This window comes from Tamandua tetradactyla, chromosome 4, assembly GCF_023851605.1.
Source record: "Tamandua tetradactyla isolate mTamTet1 chromosome 4, mTamTet1.pri, whole genome shotgun sequence".
Classification (NCBI taxonomy): Eukaryota; Metazoa; Chordata; class Mammalia; order Pilosa; family Myrmecophagidae; genus Tamandua; species Tamandua tetradactyla.
The window spans coordinates 115473647-115499349 of NC_135330.1; the positions used below are offsets into that span (position 1 = coordinate 115473647).

At 37.5% G+C, this 25703-nt stretch overlaps 1 protein-coding gene, 1 long non-coding RNA gene and 1 other non-coding gene across 8 annotated transcripts in view; 2 read left to right on the top strand and 1 right to left on the bottom strand.

The window, feature by feature from the left end:
• On the bottom strand, positions 1-24629 carry LOC143681359 (uncharacterized). Of its 2 annotated transcripts, XR_013174572.1 has the most exons (4): positions 24400-24629; positions 21890-21985; positions 3203-3426; positions 1-1014 (listed from the first exon to the last, which is right to left on the bottom strand). It is a non-coding gene; the product is annotated as an uncharacterized LOC143681359 (long non-coding RNA). The 2 variants fall into 2 exon arrangements; XR_013174571.1 differs by lacking the exons at positions 1-1014; positions 3203-3426 and adding an exon at positions 18911-19221.
• LOC143681830 (U6 spliceosomal RNA) lies at positions 17592-17698 on the top strand. Its single transcript, XR_013174887.1, has one exon. It is a non-coding gene; the product is annotated as a U6 spliceosomal RNA (small nuclear RNA).
• ENOX1 (ecto-NOX disulfide-thiol exchanger 1) overlaps positions 23996-25703 on the top strand; it is a 311721-nt gene continuing 310013 nt past the window's right edge. For 3 of the 5 annotated variants that reach the window (XR_013174569.1, XM_077158331.1, XM_077158333.1), the window contains exon 1: positions 23996-24963. The gene's annotated coding sequence lies outside the window, so the exon portion shown is untranslated. The remainder of the gene's footprint in view (positions 24964-25703) is intronic. The other 2 variants (XR_013174570.1, XM_077158334.1) reach the window with 1 other exon arrangement.

The following is a 25703-nucleotide window of genomic DNA, read 5'->3' on the forward strand; positions in this document are numbered from 1 at the left end:
AAATATGTCCAAATTAAGGCAACAACAAGAGGTTACCTTTACTCAAGAAAGGCCGATAAAGTTCAGGGTTTCTTTCTCAAATGGAAAGGCCAGTGGCAAACATGGCAATGTCTGCTAGCTTTCCTAGGCTTCTTGTTTCAGGAAGCCCCCCCAGGGATTTTTTCCTTCTTCATCTCCAAAGGTCTCTGGCTGCATGAGTGGTTCTCGTGGTTCTGAAGCTTTCTCCAAAATGGTTCCCTATTTTAAAGGATTCCAGTAAACTAATCAAGATCCATGTGGAATGGGTGGAGTCATGTCTCCCTCTAATCCAAGGTTAATACCCATAATCGGGTGAGTCACATCTCTGTGGAGATAATCTAATCAACATGCAGTACTAAATAGGGATTAAAAGAAACAGCTGCCTCCACAAGAAGGCTCAGGATTAAAACATGGCTTTTCTAGGGGACATAACCCTTTCATACTGGCACACATGAAATGAATCATTGTGATTTGAAGCCACACATTTCCTGAGAGCACACCAGTACAGACAGAAATGCCAACATGGTGGGGAGGACCAAGCTCAGAAGGCAAGAAGATTAGACAGGCTAAGCTGAGGGCATTCAGCTAGACCTGAGGAATGGGCAGCTGCTGTAGGTCCAGGGAGCTGAGAGCTCCATGTACCCCTTAGTCTCTAGGTGAATCAGATGATATTTCTTCTCCTTCATTCCAGTAAGTCATAAGCCAAGAAATTTTCCTTACACCCATGTCTGTAGTTTATCATCATGAGAAGTACAGGAAGCATTGATTTTTAGCAGTTTCCTTCTCCTAGTTCAATACTTTTAGATATTGCACTTCACACCACAGGGTCTTTTATAATTTCACTTGAGGGCTTATTAATTTCCAGTGAAATGTTTTTATATAGTTGCCTGACTTCACAGAAACAATGCTGGAAACTACACAGAGAATAAAGCAGCTGTGATCACAGCCATCACTTTTACTTCTGCACCTTTCCTGTCTTTCCCAAGCCACTTCATCCTGGGAATAAAAACACAAATCACAATGTCAGTTACAACACAGCACTTTGGGGGGCTTCCACCAGCCCTCTTGTGTCCCTCCCAGATGACTCTGGAATCTCAACAGGATAGACTTCTGTGAACTGGTCCTCTGGTTCCTCCTAATAGCTGGCTCTCCTGGGGAGGAGTTTGGCTGCTGTGACCCCCTCCATGTCATTGGTAACCCTGGATGTTGTCACAACTCCAGGGTGATGGAGCCTCACATCCAGAACACTTAGGGGCAGCTCCAGAGGGGTTTCTCCTATATTTTGAAGCTACTAGACAAATTTCACAAATATCTTGTATTTTGGTGGCCCCCTGAGATTTCAGATAAATCAATTGTAGCTTCCCTTTTACAGTGATTTCTCTGCATAGGCCTCCCAAGAGCCCACTGGGGCTTGATCTCTTAATATTCAAAGAGTAAGTGTTGTGTTCTTCTCAGCCTCACTTCTTTCTGACATCATTGTCCTTGTCCTGGAAACTATAGTTTCCTTGTCAGTCTTTTTCCACTTGTTCCTATCCTAACAGGCTCCTCGGTTCTACTTGTGAATTTGTCCAAAGAGAAACCACCCATGGTCTTCCAGACATGCCAGCTATGCCTGCCTCTGAGGGCAAATAGAGATTGCATTCAGATATGGGGTACAAATAAGTATGTGACCAGGAATGCTCCAATAAAAGAGTGAACAGCTTGGCATTTTTTTACAGTTAGATCTTAAAAGTACAAATATGAACTAAAAGGTTGGGTGTGACCAGAGTAATAGAGCAAATGTCATGGAAGATGATGAGGATTGAATCATGTTCCCCACAAGATGTTATTGTTTAAGGTGTAGCCAAATTAAATGAGGGTGGGTCTTAATCAAATATGACTGAGGTCCTTATAACTTAAAGGAATTGGACATGGAAGGAAGGAAGCCACAGGAAGCAGCCAGAATCTGGATGTCAGTGGAACCTGTAAAAGAAAGGAGAGGAAGAAGTAGAAGACACTACCGTGTAACAGAAAAGCCAGAATCCAAGGGTTGTCAGCAGCCAGACAGGCAAAAGCTACCCTTGATAAAGCCTTGATTTTGGACTTACCCTAGTCTCAAAAATGTGAGCCAATAAATTCCCATGTTTAAGCCAACCCAGTGTGTGGTATTTGTTTTAGCAGCTGGGAAACTAAAATAGAAGCTGGTAATATGTTTTGAAAGAGGAAGGCTGTCGTATAGACACTCCTCTGCCTCCTTTATCATTCTGATTCTGAATGTGTTTTTCTTGAAGAATGATTTGTAGAGTTGAGAAACTGTGATGCCTCTTTCTAAGTGAAATTCTCTGCTTCCTAATAGTCCAAAACAAATTATTCTGTATCCTCCTATGGTTGGGAGCCTTTCAGCGAAAGATGAGGTTTTTGCAATACACTCAAATCAGCAGTAAATTTCTCTAAAGCATATGTAAACTTTACTATGCAAGAAGACCAAATTCCTGAAATGCAAGGCTGGTTTCTACTCCATTAAGAAACATGAATGCAAACAAATTTTATGAAAAAATTGCTGGAAGCAATTGGCTAGAGAGTGATTACAGAGGTTAATCTGCGTGCTAATTGGCTTGTTTAGGGCCTACCACCAAACCAGACTCACCAATTGTTTCTAATTTGAGCAAATGATGCAGCATCACTGCAGTTAAAAAAAGACTCATCTTTCCACAGTGTTTCTATATTAACTTTAAAATAATAATTTGGGTTTAATCTAAACCAACGAAAAAAAATATATAGCATCTAAATGGAGCTTTTACCTTTTAAGTAATTTTTCCAACGCTGTAGGAATGGTGCAAGACAGAACCTCATTTCTGAACTGCAGACCTTCAAGGATATTCTTGTTAGACACATACCTTCCTTACAAACCCTATTTATTTATGCTGCAGATCATTATTCTAGTGCATGTGACACCATAGTCATTCTTACAGTTACAAATTGTAATGTGTACGTGCAAATTATAACTTTCTAGCATAGAGCAAGGAGCAGAGCTGCATGCGATGATATAAGAAGATAACTAAAAGTCACTTCATACAATAAAGAAAATAACTTGTGATGAATTTTTTAACTGGGGGAGTTATTTTCCTTGAAAATGCTTAGTTCTACTAAATTAAGAGATTCTTCTAGCTGATGCATTCCAAAAATGCCATGGGAAGCAAATGACCTGATGGTACGTGCTGAATACACCCTCATTGCTTGAAAATGTGGTGACATTTTCTGCTCTGTCCTCTTTCTGAGGCTGATGGAAGTCACTTCACTGCCAGTCTCATTGCTGTGAGAGTAAGTCTTCACAAAGTGGACAGTCCAGGGGTATGAAGAGAGGGGAGAGGTTGCAGGGAGGCAGGCTATGAGAGGACACAAAGAAGACAAGCATCACTTCCCACGATGCTAAAAGAGAGCAAAAGATGTGCTTCAGTGAGGAGCCAAGGGAAACAGGAGGTGCCTCTTAGGAATATGAGCCTGAAGACTCACTGCTTACTCTGAGGTCATTCTTCAGAACTTTTGGGATCGGTATTCTGATTGTGTCTTTGCCTATCTTAGTATGTCTATGATCTCCTGAATAATAGGTCCCAAGTCTTTATTCATTCTTGTATTTTCAGGTGCCAACACAGTGCCAGGCACCAGTAGTTATTAAGTTTTTTAGTGATGATGGTGATGATGATAGCAGGAGCTAACATTTGTTGAGTATTCACTAAGCATTTTGCATGTATTATCTGACATAATTTTCCACGACAGTTGTGTAGAGGCATTGTTTTCTCCACTCATGGATGAGGCATGGAGAACTTAACCTGTTTGCCCAATGTCACTCAACTGATAAGTGTCGGAGGCAGAGCTCAAACCTCTTGATGTGGGAAACATCTAGATTGTTGAATAAACTATCAAATAATGCAAGCAGCATCTCTGTTGTGTACCCATGAACCGAGGAGCTGTGTGTTTTGCATCTGTCTTGAACAGGGTTTCTCAGCTTCTGCAGTATTGATGTTTTTAGCCAGATAATACTTTGTTGTGTGTGTGTCGGGGTGGAGTGGGGTGGGCTGTCCTGTGCATTATAGGACATTAAGTAGCATCTCTGGCCTCTACCCACTAGATGCCAGGGAAAAGCCCTCCCCCCGGTTGTGACAACCAAAGTTATTGTCTAGAAATTGTCCAGTGTCTGAGGAATACTAGAGTGGGAAAAGACCCCCCTCAGGCTTCTTTGGTTCGGGAGCACCAATTTCACCTGTCATCACCTGGGGATATTATAAATTGAGGAAAGACTCAGAGCATCATTTTCACAATCTCCAGGAGAACCGGTTTAGGAGCATTTACTTTCCTCTAGGGTGAGGGGGTGGAGTGGGGGGAAACAGGCTCTTGTTTGCTGGTGGGGAGTGGTTTCCTTATGTTATAAAAGTGAGAAGGGGCAGAAAGATTACCCTCCAAAATTGACCAGAACCTTTAGGGTCCAGAAAATCACTTTCCTATTCTGGGAGAGGAAAAGGGTAGCCCTTTAGGAGGAGTGGTACCGTAGGTGAGGGGTATTGCAGTGGTGGGGAGAGGGAGGATTTTGTTGTTTTGTAAACAAGTTCCTTGAGGGGTTATTCACATACCATACAACTCATCCTTTTAAAGTGGGTGATTCAGTGGTTTTTAGTATTAGAAACAGATAGGTGTAACCATCACCACAGTCCTGTTTTATTTTATTGTATTTTTTAACATCAAGTAGTTGTGTATTCATCACCATCATAATTTTTAGGATATCTGCATCACTCCAAAAAAAGAGAAAAAAAGAAAAAAGAAAAAAACTCACAGATCCCATACTCCTTACCCCTCCTTCTCATTGACCACAAGTATTTCAATCTACTCAATTTCTTTTACCCCTTATTCCCCATTATTTATTTATTTATTTATTCATTCATTTATTTTAACTTTTTAATTGTAAAATATAACACATACAAAGCAAAGAAAGACAAAAGCAATAGTTTTCAAAGCACTCTTCAATAAGTAGTTACAGGACAGATCCCAGAGTTTGTCATGGGCTACCATAGAATCCTCTCAGATTTTTTTTTTCTAGCTGCTCCAGAATATAAGAAGGAATAAATATTTTTTATCATCATAACTGACTTTTTTTCTTTTTTGTGAAAAATAACATATATACAAAAAAGCAATAAATTTCAAAGCACAGCATCACAATTAGTTGTAGAACATATTTCAAAGTTTGGCATGGGTTATAATTCCACAGTTTTATGTTTTAATTCTAGCTGCTCTAAGATACTGGAGACTAAAGGAGATTTCAATTTAATGATGAAGCAATCATAGTTCTTTGTTAAATCCTATCTTCTCTGCCTAACTCCACCATCAACTTTGATCTTTCTGTCCCTCTCTTTAGGGGTGTTTGGAATATGGTCATTCTAACTTTTTCATTTTGGAAGGGGCTGCCAATAATATGGGATAGGGAGATGAAACTAGCTGATATTCTGGAGAGGCTGGGCCCTCTAGGTTTCAGGACTTATCTGCTCCAGGGACCCATCTGGAGGTTGTAGGCTTCTGGAAAGTTACTCTAGTGCATGGAACCCTTGTGAAATCTTATATATTGGCCTAAGTGTCCTTTAAGATTGGGTAGAATGGTCCTGGTAGGGGTTTAGCAGGTTATGATAAGTAATAAGGTCTAACTGAAGCTTGCATAAGAGCAACCTCCAGAGTAGCCTCTCGACTCTATTTGAATTCTTTCTGCCATCGATACGTTATTCATTACACTTTTTCTCCCTTTTGGTCAGGAAGACATTGCTGATCCCAAGGTGCCAGGGCCGGGCTCATCCCTGGGAGTCATCTCCCATCCTGCCAGGAGGACTTTCACCCCTGGATGTCATATCCCGTGTATGGGGGAGTGCAATGATTTCACTTACAGAGTTGGGTTTAGAGAGATTGAGGCCACATCTGAGCAACAAAAGAAGTCCTCTAGAGGTAACTCTTAGGCATACCTATAGGAGGCTAAGCTTCTCTGCTACCTACATAAGCTTCACAAGAGTAAGCCTCCAGATCAAGGGCTTGGCCTATTGATTTTGGTGTCCCTAATGTTTGACACAGTATCAGGGGATTCCCTGATGGTAAGGCTTAGTAGTTCCATATTTTTTCTAGGATGTATCCAGGCATTACATTAAGTTATACAGGATTAAAGGACTTCTTTCTTATTCTGGGCTCCCTGTGTTTCACTTGTTCAAATGAGCTATACAGATAAGTTGAGTTAGATTATGTGCTACAGAAAATTTAGGTTCCAGACCAAGTAAACCTTTCTTCCTTTGTTCTCAAAGAGTATGTTTGCTTCTAAAATATAGACAATGTCTTCTGTACCCCTGTGTTCTGAATTACTTTAATCCCAAATGATCAGTTTTGTTCTTATCTCTGAATAACAAGCTATATATATATATATATATATATTTGAAAACAGCTTTTCAAAATCCAAAAATAATAATTACCACTCTGGACTAAATGTGTCTGCTCTAAGATCTTACACTCTAGGCCCCTGTTTTCTTACAGGCATTCTCTAAAGGAAACCATACCATAACTGTTCTTTCATTTCTGGCTTATTTTGTCTCACCAAATGTTCGACACATTCATTCACATTGTTGCATGCCTCATGACTTCATTCCTTTTGTAGCAGCACAACATTCAATTATATGTATATGCCATCATTCACCAATCACCTTCTTCGTCAACCTTCAGCAACCTTCATTCACCAGGCATCATGTATAATGCCCAGAGTCCACAATCCATCAACACTCTCAATTTTAGATAATCTCATTGTTCCCAAGAGAAACATAATCAATAAACACACTCTCGCAAAATAGAAAATCTAAGCCTCCTCTTAACTCTTGTCCCTCCCCCCATTATTTACCTCTGCTGTTGCTGTTGTAGTTGTGATGGTTTCCTTTTAAACATAGCCCATAGCATGCTATGGCAGTTTCCCCCGTACCCTGGACTCAAACACTCTTTGTACATGAATCATACTTTTGAAGTAGTTCTTGCAAGAATTTATTTATATTTCTAGTGTTAGTCAGTGGGACACATAGGTATATACAACCCCTTTCAATCTTGTTCATCTTCAGTATGGTAATATTACTTATAGACCTACCAGAGAACTGCCTTCACTTCTATCTATTCCCTTATATTGGAGTTCAACCTCATTAGCTAACCATTCACCCATCTCTAGTGTCCATGTATCTCTAAATCCCCTATATTCTGTATTATAAGCCTCTAATTTGACCTTTACCATGGTCATAAAAATGGAATCAGGCAGTATCTGTCCTTTTGTGTCTGGCTTATTTCACTCAGCATTATGTCCTCAAGGTTCATCCATCTTGTTCTGTGCTTCAGGATGTCATTTTGTGTTACTGTTGCATAATATTCCATTGTATACGTATACCAAATTTTGTTAATCCACTCATCTTTTGGTGATTGTGAATAATGCTGCTATGAATATGGGTGTGCAAATGTCAGTTTGGGTCATTGCTTTCTGCTTTTCTGGGTATGTATCAAGTTCTGCTATTGCTGAGTCATAGGGCAACTTGATAGTTAGTTTCCTAAGGAACCGTCAAACTTTCTTCCATCGTGGCTCACCATTGTACATCCCCACCAGCAGTGCAGAAGTGACCCAATTTCCCACATCCTCTCCAACATTTATAGTTTCCTGTTTGTTTAATAGAAGCCATTCTTATAGGTGGTATGAGGTGGTATCTCATTGTAATCTTGATCTGCATTTCCCTTATAGTCAATGAAAATGAACATCTCTTCATTTGCTTATGAGCCATCTATATTTTATAATTTGGTTTGTTTGTTTTTTTGTTGTTTCATTATATGATTTCTTTATGTATAGATATCAAACCTTTTACCATTATGTGATTTCCAAATATTTTCCTCCATTAAGTTGGCTGCCTTTTCACCTTTTTTTTTTACATGGGTAGGCTCCAGGAATCAAACCTGGGTCTCCATCATGGCAACCTCTTCACCTTTTTGACAGAGTCTTTTGAGGTGCAGAAGCATTTGGTTTTGAGGAGTTCCCATTTATCTATTTTTTGTTTTGTTGCTTATGCTTTGGGTATAAAGTTTAGAAAGCTACCTTCTATTACTAGATCTTGAAGATGCTTCCCTGTGTTTTCTTCTAGAAGCTTTGTGGTGCTAGTTCGTATATTTAGGTGTTTGATCCACTTTGAGTTAATTTTTGTATAGGGTGTAAGGTAAGGGTCCTCTTTCATTCTTTTGGCTATTGATATCCAGTTCTCCCATGCCCAGTTATTGAAAAGACTATTTTGTCCCAGTTCAGTGGATTTGGGGGCCTTGTCAAAAATCAGTTGACCATAGATTTTGTGGTCTATTTCTGCACTCTTGATTAGATTGCATTGGTCAAAACTTCTACCTTTGTGCCACTACCATGTTGTTTTCACCACTGTGGCTTTGTAACAGGTTTTAAAGTCAGGGAGTGTTATTCTTCCCCCTTCATTCTTCTTTTTTAGGATGCTTTTCACTATTTGGGGTTTCTTTCCCTGCCAAATGAATTTGGTAACTAGCTTTTCCAAGTCTTCGAAGTAGGTTGTTGGAATTTTTATTGGTACTGCATTGAATCTGTAGATCAGTCTGGGTAGAATTGACATCTTAGCTATGTTTAACCCTCCTATCCATTAGCAGGGAATGTCTTTCCACCAATTTAGATCTTCTTTGATTTCTTTTACCAATGTTGTATAGTTTTCTGTGTACAAATCCTTTACATTCCTGGTTAAGTTCATTCCTAAGTACTTGATTCTTTTAGTTGCTATTTTGAATGGAATTTTTTCCTTAACTGATGCTCCACTTAGGTCATTGCTTGTGTATAGAAACAGTAGTGATTTTTGCACATTAATTTTATATCCCGCTACCTTGCTGAATGTGTTTATTAGCTCAAGTAGCTTTACTGTAGATTTCTCAGGATTTTCCAAGTATAGTATCTGCAAATAATGAAAGTTTTACTTCTTCCTCTTCAATTTGGATGCCTTTATTTCTTTGTCCTGCCTGATTGCTGTAGCTAGAACTTCTAGTACAAAGTTGAATAATAGTGGTGACAGTGGGCATCCTTGTCTCATTCCTGATCTTCGGGGGAAAGCTTTCAATCTCTCTCCATTGAGTATGATGCTGGTTATCAGTTTTTAAAATATTCCCTTTATCATATTGAGGAGGTTACTTTTGATTGCTATCTTTTGAAATGTTTTTATTGGAAAAGGATGTTGAATTTTGTCAAATGCTTTTTTAACATCAAATGAGATGATCATGTCATTTTTCCCTTTTGATTTGTTAATGTGCTGTATTACATTAATTGATTTTCTTGTGTTGAACCATCCTTGCATTCCTGGTATAAACCCTTTTTAGTCGTGGTGTATAATTCTTTTAATGTATTGTTGGGTTCAATTTGATAATATCTAAATGTATCAGAATAAATGCATTTATTCTGAGAACAAATGTAGCCCATGGCCTGCATGCAATCATCCTAGGCCCAAAAGAAGTTGAGAAGTTGGATTCTATTTGCTAATATTTTATTTATTTATTTTTGTCCTTATTATTTTTTTTTTACTCATCTGTCTGTATGCTGGATAAAGGGAGCATCAGATACGAGGTTTCCACAATCACAGAGTCATATTATAAAAACTATATAATTGTACAATCATCTTCAAGAATCAAGACTACTGGAACACAATTCAGCAGTTTCAGGTACTTCTTTTTAGCCACTCCCATACACCATAAAATAAAAAGGGATATCTATACAATGCATAAAAATAACCTCCAAAATAACCTCCTGATTCTGTTTGAAATCTCTCAGCCACCGAGACTTTATTTTGTCTCATTTCTTTCTCTCCACTTTTGCTCAAGAAGGTTTTCTCATTCTGTGGTGCCAGGTCCCAGCTTATCCCCAGGAATTCTGTTCCACATTTCCGGGGACTTTTATTGTCCCACATGGCGGGGTGGGGTGGGGGTGGAGGGGACAGCATTAAGTTCACCTGACAAGTTGGCTTGGAGAGAGAGGCCACATCTGAGCAACAAAAGAGGTTATCTAGGGGTGACTTTTAGGCCTAAGTATAAGTCGGCTTAGCTTCTCCTTTGCAGGAATAATTTTCAAAGGGGTGCATGCCAAGATCAAGGTCTCAGTCTCTTGAATTGGTTGTCCCCACCACAGTCCATTTTAGAATATTTTTATCACACCAAAAGAAACCCTATACCCTTTAGCTATCACCCCACCATCCCTCCAGGCTCCTACTTCTAGGCAACCGCTAGAAGCTCTAGGCAACCGCTCATCTACTCTCCATCCATATAGATTTTCCTATTCTGGATTTTCATATGAATGGACACATATGTGGACCTTCTTCCATTCAGTGTAATGTTTTAAATGTTCATCAAGGTTTAACATGCATCTGTAGTTTTTGTTGACAAATAACATTCTATTGCATGGATATACCACATTTATTTAACCATAAATAGTCTGTTGATTAACATTTGACTTGTTTCCACCTTTTGCCTATTATGAATAATCCTCCTATGAACATTCTTGTACAGGTTTTTCAGTAGATGTTTGTTTTAGTTTCTGTTGGGTCTGTACTTAGGAACAAAATTGCTGGGCCACATGGTAATTCTGTGTTTAATCGTTTGCAGAATTGCTTGACTGGTGAAGCAGCTGTACCATTTTACATTCCCACCAGCTACATATAAGGGTTCCAATTTTTCCACATGCTTGTCAACACTTGTTATTATCTAACTTTTTGATTCTGACCATACTAGTATGGGTGAAGTATTATCTCAATGTAGTAAAGAGTTTCATTTTCATGGATGCCAGCAATGCTGGGCCTGGTTCTGAGAACACATGTAGCCCCTAACCTGCATGCAGTCATCCTAGGCCCAGAAGAAGTTGGGAAGGGGACCCAGGGAAACTGGTACATATTCTGCTTTTACCATTACTTGAGACTCTGTTTGTTTAGGACCCAAAGTCTGTTCATGGTTGACTCATAAAATGGAAAGCAAGGAAAGATGTGTTGAATCAGAAGGGTGTTTGGTCTGACCCAATATAGATTTTGGGAGAGCAAATTCAATTTTTGTGTTTGAAAAATCATTGAAAGGATTCCTATGCTTATTTCACAGTAAAACATAGGTTTTATAGTTCCAGGTGTTTGTATCTTTAGAGTCATACATGGCCAAAATGTCACTTAGGTCTACTCTCTCTAGCCTTCTGCTGTGGCTGCCTGGCTTGCTTAAAATGGGTGCTGAAGTGCCTCTATAACAATGAAAATGCCTAAGTACTTCAGAATACATTTTAAGGAGTAGAGTCTGGTTTAAAGTTACTTGGGTAATGCCTCCAGAGACCATTTGGGTTTAATGAGGCTAACTCTGTATATATTGAATTCGTTAAAAAGTAATATTAATGCATGAGAGAACCACATTTTATGGAACGTATATACTTAGGATTCTGGGCAGACTTTAGTTCTTTTATTTGAGATTAATCCAGAAAAAATGATTAATTGGTATAGATAAATCCTGATTTATGAAAATCCAGATTTACAAAACAGATAAACTGGATCTTGAGTTCTTAGTGTTCCAAATATATTCCCACCCTTGTTTAGAAAAGTCTGCTTTAAATAAGTCTTTCTCTAATTCATTAAGTGCATTGATTTGACTGAAATGTGGTGAGGGTCAGAAGTGACAGAGCTAACGTGCTTAGGACTCCATCAAGTATCAACGAGAAATGAAGAAAAATAACAGAAACCTAACGTGACCTAAAGGAAAATTTTATTTGACTTACTGAACCTAATTTATAATTCAACTTCTGTTAACATATTTCTGTGGAAATCTTATAGACAAATCAAACAAAATACTGAGAAGAGAGAGAAAAATGAAGCAGGAGAATGAATGGAGTTGTATGTGGCTAAGGGAATCCTAGCCTGCAGTCTTTCTCTTCAAATTGCCCTGCTCCTTCGGGAAGGATATATTACCACAAGCAGTAGCTCCAGCTCCAGAACCAGGCCATTATTCACTGTATGCAAAACCTGTTGCTGGGTCCTTTTGGATTTACATACAGGTTATTTTTCTTGGGTTAAATAAATAAAGCATATCCATTAAAAAATAAAAAAAAAGACTTCTATGCAATTTCTAAACATTTTGGTCTCAAGATATCTTTACACACTTAAAAATTATCGAGGGATCCAAAGAACTTTCCTTTATGTGGTTTCTCTCTATCAGTATTTGCTGGATGAGAAATTAGAAAGTATTAGATATTTTAATATATTTATTTATTCACCTAAAATAGCAATAAACACATTATACATTACCATATAATAAATAGCACATTTCTGAAAAGTAACTATATTTAAAAAGCATTAGTAAGTGAAGTAGTGTACATTTTTGCAAATCTCTTTAATGTCTTAATTGACTAGCTTAATAGCAGAATATGGGATTTTCGTACCTGCTTCAGTATTCAATCTGTTAAATGACACTAGTTCCAATTGAAGGATATAAAGAAAATCTCATAGATATGTAGCTGTAAAGTGAGGGAGTATTTTAATATCCCTTTCAGATAATTGTGGATATTGTTCTTTGATACTGCACCAAAACTCAGCAAGTGCTAGTGTCTTAAAAGTTAGTGCCCTCGGACTCTGACACCACATCAATAAACCATGTTTCGTTAAATGGATTTTAACATTGGGCTAGCTGAAACTTTGAATTATCCCTACTCTTGCATGATTTTATAACATCATCAATGGTTGTTTGGAAAATGTATCTAAATATCAACACATTTCATTATACAATATTTATAAGAAACTTAATATCTCCACTGATCTCACAAGGAGAGTTTCAGACTTCATTATCAGCAATAGGTACTGTCAGCTATTCCCCTTATTCATTTTCAAGAAACTGTCTGTAAAATACCCAGGTCTGAATAATCATAGTTTGTCTGTGGGTTGTTCTGTCAAGTAAAAATTTCCATGACTAGTTCAGCTCACAATTCTTGCAGTCAGAGAGTGATTTTCTTCCAGCCAGCCATCATATTTTCATAGGTTTTGGAAGATCTTTATGTGTACTTCTTATTTTGTCATACCAAATAAAAAAACAAATGCAGTTAGTGGATTGAGATTTAATAAAAATTAGTAATTTTACTGCTTCTCAAAGGACATTTTGAAATGAAACGGGTGTGTGTTTTTACTGTGAGTGTGTGCTGTTGAAGTCTGCAGTGGCTGCTGGTACTGTTTGGTGCCATGGCAGTTTTACCCACAATTACTTTTGCCCCATCGAAAGGCCAATAAAGTTTTAGTATATTATGAAAATAGATTTAACCTTACAGACCCTAAGAAAGGATCTGAGGGACACCAGGGTCAGAGGCCTGTGGATGATACTTCGCAAACCACTGCTAAAACGTGGAGGAAAAAATTCACAATGTATTGTTAAAGTGATGAAGGAACAAAATGATCCCATTTAAAAATAAATGTGTGTATAATAAACATAGAAAAACTGAAAAAATATATACCAAAATATCAAACAATGATACATCTGGATAGAATTATGGATTATTTTCTTTTTTCTTTGTTCTTCCTACAGAAGATGGAACAAAGTTATGATTTATTCTATCTTTAGCATGTTAGTAATTAAACATCAAAATGTAAGGAAAATAAAAAGTTCCCTATACTTCAATTACTCTAATAATTCTGTTTTTACTTCTCCTTGTTCCTTTTAATGTTTAATCTTCTGTATTTATATTTTACATTGTATTTTTCATAGAGTAGTATGATTTGTTTTTTCACTTATTATTTCCTAAGAACTTTCCCAGATTGTATATAACCAAGAAGCTTTCATTCTAATTATATATGAAATATTAGCATTCGATTACTGATGCAAATTCTGGCTCGTATTGAGTTGAACTGGTTAATGTAACTGGTTTCAGTGATATTAATTAATGTAATATTTTCCTAAAAGGGAGTAGCAGAGATTTTTCATTGACTGAATTTAAAGAAATGCAATCATCTCACCAACAGGCTAAAAATTTTACATCTTTAATTATGCTAATTTGATTTTTAAGCAAATTCCCATTTGTTCTTAAAGACATAAAAATAGCTAGAGGTACTTTCCGTTTAGGCATAGCCTTACTTAATGCTACTGCCACTACAACTACATTCTCCTAAAGCTTTAATCATTCTCAACCTGGGTCATTCCACACAGCTCAGTGTGAAGGTAACTATTTTCAAATCCTGGTCTTCCATTAATGTCTGCATCGAAGAGATTTTTGCTCATTAGCCTTCTGCTGCACCCATCCCCTAAGCTATGTAGCTGTCGCTCCTTGTCATCATTTGTGTGAAGAGTTCTAGGTCAGGGCATTATATCATTGGTATGCTCTACAGGACTACTCCCAGGTAGATTCCTATCAGAAGTGATAATTAGGAAATAATTGACTAGCAGCACCTTTCTTTTGTACAGTTTTGGTTCTTTGGAGGAAATTTTACACTTACTGTCTACATTAAATACATCTTTAAATCCTCATTTCTTCTCTGATTATATACACTTCAGTTCTTAACCATATCTGTGTCAAGTTTATTACCTTGATAGAATCAGATGATTTATGAGAACTGATAGGTGTTGTTTTAAATACTGTGAGCACAGGAGCTTTGTGTGGTACTCCTTGTATGGTCTAGGATAGCCTTGGCTCACATGAAAATGAGATATTAGATGACTATTGAAACATTGCATATACAGGGGTGCACAAGTGGTGGTTCAGTGGTAAAAATGTCCACCTGCCGTACAGGAGACCCAGATTCAGATCTGGGTCAGATCCCAGATCCCAGACCATGCACTTCCCCCCAACATAAAAAATTTAAAACATTGCATAAACAAAGGAGAGTCATCCTAACTTCAATCATAGGATTTCTTTAAGAATTAAATGAGCTAAAGCAGGTAAAATATTTAGAACACATAGGAAATGTTCAACATATGTTGACCACTGTTATTATTGCTATAATTATTTATTTAGATAAGCACAATAATGTTAGGCAATGCCACAAATTCGTGCATTAAGCACCTTGACCTCAAGCAACCCAGGGTTCACATAGATTCAAAGTCAGGTATTGTGTGCCTATTTGGCAGCACATATACTAAAATTGGAACAATTCAGCCTCATCAAAATGTATTTCAAGTGTAAGAGAACATTTTACTGCTCAGATTTAAAAATAAGAAAATTGACATTTTAGAGTCAATGAACAAGAAAGAGATACTGGAAAGTAAACATGTAATTTCTAAAATTTTAAAAAAAAGCTAAATGGAATGGCTGAATAACAGAATGCATAAGACTGAATGCCAAGTTGGTGATTTGGGAAGTTAAGGAACTCTCCCAAAATGCAGAACAGTGAGACAAGAAAGAAAAATGAGGAAAAATTGAGGTATGGAAAATCCATCTAAGAGGTCAAATACTTATTGTCCAGGAAAAATTCTGGATAAAGGGAACAGAGATAGTAGATATAAAAGAAATTATCAAAGAAATCATCAGAAGTTAATTTTTCTAAAGTGAAGACAGACTTTTTATATCTTCAGATTAGATGGGTCAACTAATTTCTCTCACAGTACATGAAAAACAGCTGATACCTAGGTGCATTTTGATGAAATTTCATAATTCCTGGAATAAAGAGAAAATCACAACTGCTTCCAAGGAGGAAGGAAAAAAAAGCTACTTAAGAAAGAAAGAATATTATGTTAGCAAACATTTTTGGCCACCCTGAATCCTAGAATACATTGAAGCAAAAGGCTCCTGGAAATTTATTTTGAACCTAGAATTCACAGGCATGAGAGTAAAATAAAGATAGTTTTAGAGATGCAAAACCTTCTACAAAACATAACTTACAAATCTACCATAGCAAAATGAAAAATAAATATTCAAGAAAGGTCAAGATGCAAGAAAGAATAAAAATGAATAATAATATACTCTAACTCCCTAACTTAATAATAATTAAGGGATTTTATATTAAAATGACGATGAAGATATTTTTATCCAATTGACAGAAAATTTCAAAGATTGGTAATATTCAGTATTGGTGAATATGAGGAATACGTACTCTTGGTGAGATGATAATTATTTAGTTCAAACATTTTTGGAAGACAGTTTGGTAGTATATATTAAGATTTAAAACACATTCCATTTGATCCAACAGTTCTATTTCTAGGTATCTAGACCAAGATAATCACCCAATATGTACAAAGACTGGGTACCAGGAAGTACATTGTGCAAAAGGTAAGACTTCTTTGCCAACAAAGAAGCATCATCTCTGTAGTCTTCTGTATCATTTCCACCACTTAAGTCATTGCTTTAAGTGCCCAAGAATTCAGAAGAAGGTGGGTTCTGAAGTCTGTCAGAGGCTACATCCATAAAAAGGAGATTAAGCCTGATGTACTTTTATGTGAAACACACTCCTATGATCAAGAGAAAAAAAGATTAAATTGAATCTTTGCCAAATTCAAGGGAATTAAAACAGTCAGTTTTATGCTGAAATCAAGCTTAGAAAGTTTCAACCCGAAGGAAACCCTTTGGGAAAATTATGACTGAGTGAAAATTGGATTATAATGGAAGTCTACTCTACTCTATAATTTTATGATTTTCCAAACAGTACATCATCTCACTTTGCATTGTGTTTACTTAGTTAGATGTTTGAAATATGGAAAACAATATTTAAAAGAAAGCAGAAATGTAGTCTTAATGAGACTCAAGCAGCGTAAATGGAACAGATAAACTCAGGTGTCTGTATTTTAACCAAACAAATAATAATTCTTATATAGAAAGTAAGCTGGCTCTTTTATTGCGTTCCATCATTCAGGTTCTTTATCACATCCATAATATCAGTTTATTTTTATTGTAAAATGCATCAGGCTAAGTTCAGTGTCAGGGAATGGTATGTATTATATCTAGATTTCTTCTCATTTGGGCTGAAATTAGCTGCATAATGAACTAATTTGTATGAAAGGACTTAGAAATGAGGGTTCCAACATAAAACATCAACCACAGTGGTGAGTCCGGCCCTGGGCCCATGGGATCAACAATTCCATCCTGACCAAAAAGGGGAAAAGAAGTATAACAAATAAGGTATCAGTGGCTGAGAGAGTTCAAATATAGTCAAGAGACTACTCTGGAGGTCACTCTTATGTAAGCTTCAGTTAGACATTGCTACCTATCATAAATTGCCAACCCCCAACCAAAACCATTCCTGCCAATCCCAAAGAATGCCTAGGGCAATATGTAAGATTCTACAAAGGTTCCATGCACTAGGGTAACTTTCCAGAAACTTACAACCTCCAAATGGATCCCTGGACCAGATAAATCCTAAAACCTAGAGGGCCCAGCCTCTCCAGAACATCAGCTAGTTCCATCTCCATACCTCAGATTATTGACAGCCCCTTCCAACACAAAAAAATTTAGAATGGCTATAGCCCAAATACTCCTAAAGAGAGGGGTAGATCAAAGGTGATGGTGGAGTTATACAGAGAGGGTAGGGTTTAACAAATGAATATGAATGCTGAATCATTAAATTGATATTTCTGTGCTTGCTTTGGCAGCACATATACTAAAATTGAAACAATGCAGAGAAGATTAGCATGGTCCCTGTGCAAGGATGACATGCAAATTCGTGAAGCATTCCATTTAAAGAAAAATAAATAAATAAATAAATAAATTGATACTTCTTTTGGTCTCCAATGTTCTAGAGCAACTAGAAGTGAAAACCTAAAATTGTAGAATTGAAACCCATACCAAACTCTGAAATCTGTTCTACAACTAATGATTGCATTGTGCTTTGAAATTTATTGCTTTTTTAGTATAAATTCAGAAAAAAAAGTCAATTGTGATGACAAAAAAATATTTATTCCTTCTGGGCTCCACTGTTGGGAAGCAGCTTGAAGGAAAAATTTGAGATGATGGAATGGTAGCCCATGACAAACTCTGTCCTATAACTACTTGAAGAGTGCTTTGAAAACTATTGCTTTTTCCTTTCTTTGCTTTGTGTATATATTATACAGTAAAAAAAAGTTTTAAAAAATCAAGCACTCTTTCCTTGCCTGCATCTAGTAGAATTTTAGAGAAGAGGCCCACAACTTGGGGATCTAAGGCAGTCTCGTGTAGGGATCATGAAGTAAACCTGGGCTTAATGCTGCCTCTGCTTCTTTCTAGCTTGTCATCGTGAACCAGGTACTTAATCTGACTAAGATTTAGCATCTTCCTCTGCTGAATGGGAGTTGGGACATCGTGTGTGGGAAGTACATAGCACATTGCCTAGTACATAAACCCCAAAAAATCCTAGCTAATATTATTTAGATACTTTACTTACTTACTTAGGGATTGCACTAGATACCCTTCTGAGTGGGTCTGTGGGAGGGGAAGGGACTAAGATAGAGGGAGGTTGTGTCTTGTCATGCTACTAGACATTAGAGCAGATAACTATTCCAAAAATAAGAGGAAAGTAAGTAGGCTGCACTGTAACAGGATAACTTTCCACTTTAGGATCTTGAACTGGTGCCCTTGAACTATATTGTATATTTCAGTTAGTGTGGGTAAGAAGATGGAGTGAAATTGTATATTTAATATAAATTCATTTTAGAATATAAAAGAACCCTTAAATCCAGTATGTTCTGCTAAACACTGCTTTTCTTTTCTTTTTCTTGGTCTTCTACTTCAAAGAACATTGAAATCTTATTTTGCTCAATATTTTAGAAAACTCTGCCTTTCTATTATTATAGCATGAAAAGCTCATTTAGAAACTTTTGTGCTTTTACCATTTTTCATCCTCATTTTTCAAGCCCAGAATAAAGAATGAAAATAATGGGTAAGAAACAAAGGCTCTCAAGTGCAAGATGTGAAGGTTTTAATTAAAGGATGATGAAAAAGTGACTAGTCCTCCAAATCTTTAATAAAGTTGCTAATTCTCTACTAATACTGCAGGAATTATGCTCCAGTGAGCTGTGACATTTTATTCATAATCAGGCAACATTATGTGCTTTTAATTAACAGTTGTACCATTTGTCGACCACTGTTAAAAGAGAAGTGATACCCAGTTGTACCCTGTGTTGTTTCATGATCATCCTCAAAAAACCTTAGGACTGAAACCTGTGTGGAGCATTGCACAGATCAAATCAGCCAGCACGACCCCTCTTCTCTAGACGTACATCATCCTGGACCTACGTCATCCATAATAATTAAAAATTATTAAAGACAGATCAAGAAGGCACCACTCAATTTGAGGAATAAAAACATATGTTATCATAGATTCAGAAACTAAGGTGTAGGTAACTAGGGACTGGGTTGGTGGTAGGGAATGGGGAATTAATGCTTAAATTGTACAGTTTCTATTGGGGTCAATTGTAAAGTTTTGGAAATGGATAGTGATAATGGTAGCATAACACTGAGTGTAATTAACAGTACTAAATTATATATGTAAATACAGTTGGGGAGTGAATTTGAGGTAATATTACCTTATTAGAATAAAAATTTAAAGAACAATCATGGAACTGTACAACACAGTGAACCCTGTATAGATGATTATAAAAAAGTTCTTTCACGAATTATAACAAATGTACCACGCTATGCAAGGCAATAATAATAGGTTGTTATAACTTTGCATTTTGTGTATTTTATGCATGATATTTCTATAAACCTACAGTTTCTCTAACAAAAATATTAATTATAAAAGGCTGGAAAGGGATACACAAGCATGATAATTGTTTTCTATTATGGTAATGATATTTTTTGTAGACATTTTTCTTGTTTCTACTTTTCATGGTTTGCAATACCTCTATGTTTAGTTTCAAAAAAGTAAAAAACTAATTTTGAAATATCAAAAATATATATTCCCAGTGCCTGCCCATGAAATATTTATTTATATTTATTTATAATAAATATATACATATTTATTCATTGCTATAATGTAACAATATACACATTGTTCAGCATTATATGTACATGGGTATGACATGAGGTGCTTAAAGACAAAGTCCAATTTGGGGAGCTACTTATTTGACTGATTAAAAATATTTATTGAACACTTTGTAAGTGTTCTATATTATTCTAGACACTAGGTATACTAGGTCAGAAAACAAAATTGCAGTTCAGACTTCACAGAGCTGAACAGCTAATGAGGGGTGAACCAGTTAAAAAACATACAAACTAATGAATATAGAATTGAATTTCAATTGATGTTATAAAAAAAAGATAAAGTAGCCTTAAGATAGGGTAATGGAAGTGTTACTTTAAATAGGGTGGTCAGGGAAGACCTCTCTGAGGAGGCCACATTTAAGGGGAAACGTGAGTGAATGGAGGGATTATATATCCAAGCATATATCTGGGAGAAGAGCCTTTCAGGCAGAGGAAACCAGCATGTGTGAAGGCCCAGAGGCTAGAGTGTGCTTGATGCATTTGAGGACAGCAAGCAGACCAGATAGCTGTTTCAGAGTGAGCTGAGCATAGGGGAACATGGTCGGAGAACCAGGAAGGGATGGTGGTGGAGCTGATGCGGAACGGTCACATTGCAAACATGTTTTCCTGGACTCAGCCACTGGAAGGGAATGTGAGAGAAATCAGTGTGTCAAGGATGACTCCAAAGAGTTGGCTTCAGCTCTGAGGTGACTGGTGGAATCTGCTCTCTATCAAGATGAGACCCAGAGAGTCATGCATGTCCAGGACAAGGAATCTGAGGCTGGAGCCTAAAGATCCAAGAATCCTGCTACATAAATATGCTTGACACTGAAAGGAGCTAGGGAGTGTGGGCAGTTGGAAGTTAATCAGTTTGTAGTGTCTCTTTCTAGACTATGGAGTGAGAACTTGTACATAGTCACAGATTTTTCAGGTGACACTATCAAAACAGTGAATTTAGTAAGAAAGCTTGAGGTTAACTAAAGGGGTCTGAAGAGCGAGATAATAATATAAAGAAGGCAGGTGGGTGGCCCTCGTACTTTCCTGAAACTTATGCTGAGGGTGTGGCTGTAGGGGGTAGAAAGGAAGGGATAGATTCCATAGGCACAATGAAAATAGAAAGGGAGGAAAAAAATAAACTTGGTTAGAACCTCAGTGTTAACTGAAGAATAGTAATGAATTTGATTTTTAAAAAATGATTTCCTCGTTGATTATGTTTGTTGAACACCATGTAATCTGAGATATCCTACACATGAATTACTTGATTGGGAAGGAAGGTCCGATGATTGAGGGACTACATATTCCATGCTTTTTCCATTCTATGGCATTGATTGATGACGAATGGTTAGACTTACTTTCTCTGAAGCCAGAAATATACCTCAGATACCAAGTAGTTCAATTATGTTCTAACATGGGGGTATCTCAGAGGCTACCTGAAGGGAGGGGAGTGAGAGGGAAGGGGAAAGGACAGGGATCCTTATCACTTGTACCACACCAGCTCCACATTGGCTGAAAGCCTTTGCTTCTTCAAAAGATTTTGCCTGAAGAAAAGTTTAGCTATTGAAAGGGAGTCATTGATCTAGTTCACTATCCTTATTTGTCAGTTGAGAAAAGAGTCTAACTGATTTGACTTCCTCAATTTTGAAGGATTATTTTACACTTGTAATCTTACACACCTGCCTCTGTGGTCATTAGAGCAGATACTATAAACCACCATTTAAAAAATATGAACTCAGGTTTCTTGCCTTCTAATCTGGACCTCTTAGAACTACATCCTGGTTCCAGATTTTCTGGCATGGGGTCAGGCGGTCTTGAGGCTACATTTTGAGACTAACCATACTAGATTTGCTTAAAGAAACAGCCCTTACAGCAGGTAGGTCAGGAATTATTATTGACCTTTCTGAATAGGAAACAGACCCAGAGGTCAAAATGACTCACCCGAGGATGCGTTGTAACTGTGATGTGGTTGAGACCCAAATTCTGTGTTCTTTCCACAAAACCACTGGTTCTCCAATGTAGGTCTACTAACAGTGACTTTGCATGTTGAAGTTTTTCCATGATCCATAACAAAATGGGGAAAATGTGGGTGAGCATTGTGAGTGTTTTAAATAAAAACTCTGTTCATTCAGAGATCCTATTTTTAATATTAAAATCCCTTCTTTATGAAATGATGATTAATTACTATATATAGTAGCTGTGTTTTTTTAATGGCCTGAAATCCATTTCCAAATCTGGAAACTAAAGCTTAATGCATTGACTCTTTGGGTCTCCATGAAAAGTCAACATGATACAAACAGTGGAGATCTGCCTGCCACACCTGTCCTAGGTGCCTAGGTGTGTTCTCCAGCCACGCATGTGGTAGGAAGTGTTTTAGACAAGATGTTAGGAAACCTAGATTCTAATCTCATCTCTACTGTGAATTAGCTATGTGACTTTGGCTAATCACTTCCTTTATCTGGACCTGTATCATCATCTAGGTTTCTGTGTGCTTACAGATAATTTCTGTATTTTGAAGTAAGAGAATTATTAAAATGGATTGGAGGTTATTTTCCTTCATTATGAGTAATTCATCAACTCTACCATATTTGTACAAAATGACTAATACAATTTTTTTATTAAGCCCAGTACACAAAAATCTCATTAAGCCAATACTGGCTTTCCCAAAATAGTATTTTATTCAAAGCAAATGCTATTCCTTAGCAATCTAGATCTCTGGGGTTTAGTAGTAAAAATATTGAATTATCTGAATCTAGTTAATGGAAGACTCTTTTTTTCCCCAATTACCCTATTTTTAAATGGATTTTTCCTTATACTTCAAGAATTGGATGTGACTGAGGTAGATATCAAAGAACATCAGCCTGTAACTGATCAGAAAAAATGGATTCACCTTTATATCCACAGTCTTCCTCAAATGCTCTTGTCCACAGATAAATTATCAGATATGTAGGATTTGATTCAATTCATGCTTCTATTTAAATCAGTCTCCATGGCATCTTATAAATACTTGAATGCCACAGCAGCTTTAAAACACTAATTTTCATCGAGGGCAACTCTTCTGACTTGCAGCATTTATTTTTTCATGTTTTCAGTAATCTCATACTGAGCCCATGCTATCTGCTGAATATTGCTAGGTTTCATGGACAGAACTCCAGACTTCAGGGAACTCCTGGTCCAGGAAAAGGGGTAGGCTTGCAAATATATCATCATAATAGCATGTAAGCGCTGCTAGAAGATTTCCATTCTCAGTCCTTCTTTACACTCACACTTCTATTCCTGCTCACTCCCAGCAATGGCCTTCTAGGACAGGATGCCTCTTTGGTGCAAGCTGGAACTTCAGGGCAGAAGATTCAGTGGTGCCCTCAGTCCCTTATATAGAGGTGACTCCACAGCTCTCCTCTTGGGTGTAAGGATAGTCACTGGTGCCATGGTAAAGAGAATTTGGGCACAGCCCCTCTTGAAGAGAAGCAGGAATGTGGGATCCAGATCAGTCATAGTTAAGAAACCTGGGATGAGCCTTTAGCATCAGTCACTGGACAGTCCTGACTGCTTCTCTTTACAGGCCTATAATATCCTATATCATCACACCAGATTGTACCCAAATATGTCTTGTCAGGGTGGCCATCTCATTGTTCTAAAGTCGAACATGTCTCTTTGATGCTAAGTGTTTTATTAATCAGCTTCCTTTCTCTTCCCCAACTCTATAATATCAGCAAAACAATGAAGTTTATTGATTTGTGTTTTCCATAATACACACCCAAAATGTAGAATCAAGTCATTCTCTTATTATAGGCAAAAGCCTGTTTCCAGACAGGAGGGTTCAGTGTACCTCATACAGAGGGTCTGGACAAAAGTCAAATTATGTTTATTTTTCCAGCAGCCATCACTGAGAGAATGGGCTAGAGCATGTTCCTCCAGGATTTGTTTGGAAAATAGTGGCATGTCCTCTTGTATCCCTGTACTAAGGAAACACTATGTTTCAGGGAACGTATATATACATTTACAGATTCCTAGAAGTTACTATGAAAGAGTCTCCCTCCCTCCCTTCTCTCCTCCTTCCCTGGCTTATATCTAAATCAGAAGAAATCGTATTGTTTGGATTTGGTGAATTACAAGGGTTAGAACAAGGCCCTATTAGTTTGTTTCTTTCTGCTTCTGTCTTAAGTGTGGGTAGTAGGGGTGAGGGGTGGAAAGGAAAGACTTTGAGTTCATGGGAGGGTAGGTGCCCCCCCTCCTCTAGACCCCTCAAATTATTATTGACTGTGTATGTTTTCTACTTGACTGTGCCCTGAAATGTTTTTTTGTTGTTTGACTTCCCCCACAGTATTCTGGCTCCTTACAGACAGGAATTATATCTTATATGAGAACATCTTCCACCCGAGTCAGGATAATACTGTTTGTGTAGTTGGGTATAAGAGAGTGGAATGAAGAGTCAATCAGTGGAGACCTACCTTCTCTGCATCCGGTAACCCATGATAATTCCAGACAGCCACATCTTCTAGATAGATAGTTATCTTTCTTTACACATATTTGGCATCAAATCCTATTTTTAAAAGCATAGCAGCTGATAGGCATAATTATAGCCTATGACTAATCACTCTCTCTTGGACTCCAGGTGGATGTACAAACATCTCTTTCCCCCCCAGTTCAGTCAAGCCCCATTCTGCCTCTGCCTGCCCCACCCAGGTGACGTGAGTGCCTGCATCACAATTCACTCTGCCTGGCGGTAGGTTGAAGGGGCAGCCAAACGATGTCAGCCTCTTTATGATACTGCATCCTCCCCCACAACCTGCCTACCCTCCCACATCATCCACTGGACCCAGCCAAGGTGTTTGGCTCCTGTTCTCAGGGAGCTAGGAGACATGAGCTTTTAGACTCAAGACAGAGCTTGAATGCCAGTTCTATCCCTTACTAGCTTTATGGTCTTGGAAAAATGGCTTAGCCTCACTTCTGTCATCTATTGAAATGAAGATAATGAAACCTACCTCACAGAGTTGTTCTGAAAATTAAATAAGGTAAGCAATAAATGTTGATTTTTTTCCCCTTTTCTCTTCCCTGAAATTATTACGGGAGAGAGGATAAGGGAACATCTGTGTGATCTTTTGTGTGTGATTAGTAGGTGCAGTCTTTGTAGTTGTACTCCATGAAGTAATATCACAGTTTTTGTGAAATTGCAGATTATTTCCTATTGAATTGGCATAGATGATGCTAAAACCCTCTGCAGATAATGAAGGAAAAAAGTATAGATTTCTGTGTTGGAAGAAAAGTCTCTTTAGCTTAAGTTTGATTAGCATTCATAGTACTGAACTGTTCTGTATTGTGTCTATGAAAAGGAAGGTAGTCTAAAATTCTTATACTAGGTCCTTAAAACTACTTCTCTACAAGATAGGGCTCTTGGTATATGCAGTTAAGTGTAGCTGGAGATTAACTTTGCAGAAGCATGAATCTCTGCTGTCATATAGGTGCCCTTCACCTCTAAAATGGTTATACTGGAAGAATTTTAATTGCTCATCTTCTGAGGTATTGCGAAAGCAGCCAGCCTTTTGGGGCTCATCTGTGGTGATCTTAGCAACCCTGATTTTGCCAGCTCACTTTTTTTTTTCCTTATGTGGTACAAATATGCCACACTGAAAAGATATCAGAAGTTTAAATGATTTATCAGCTATCTTTATTTAGTTAATTGTGTCCCCCCTCCCCCCCCCCGTGGGCTACAGAGGAGATTGTTGATGGAAGGATTGATTTCACGGTGTGATGG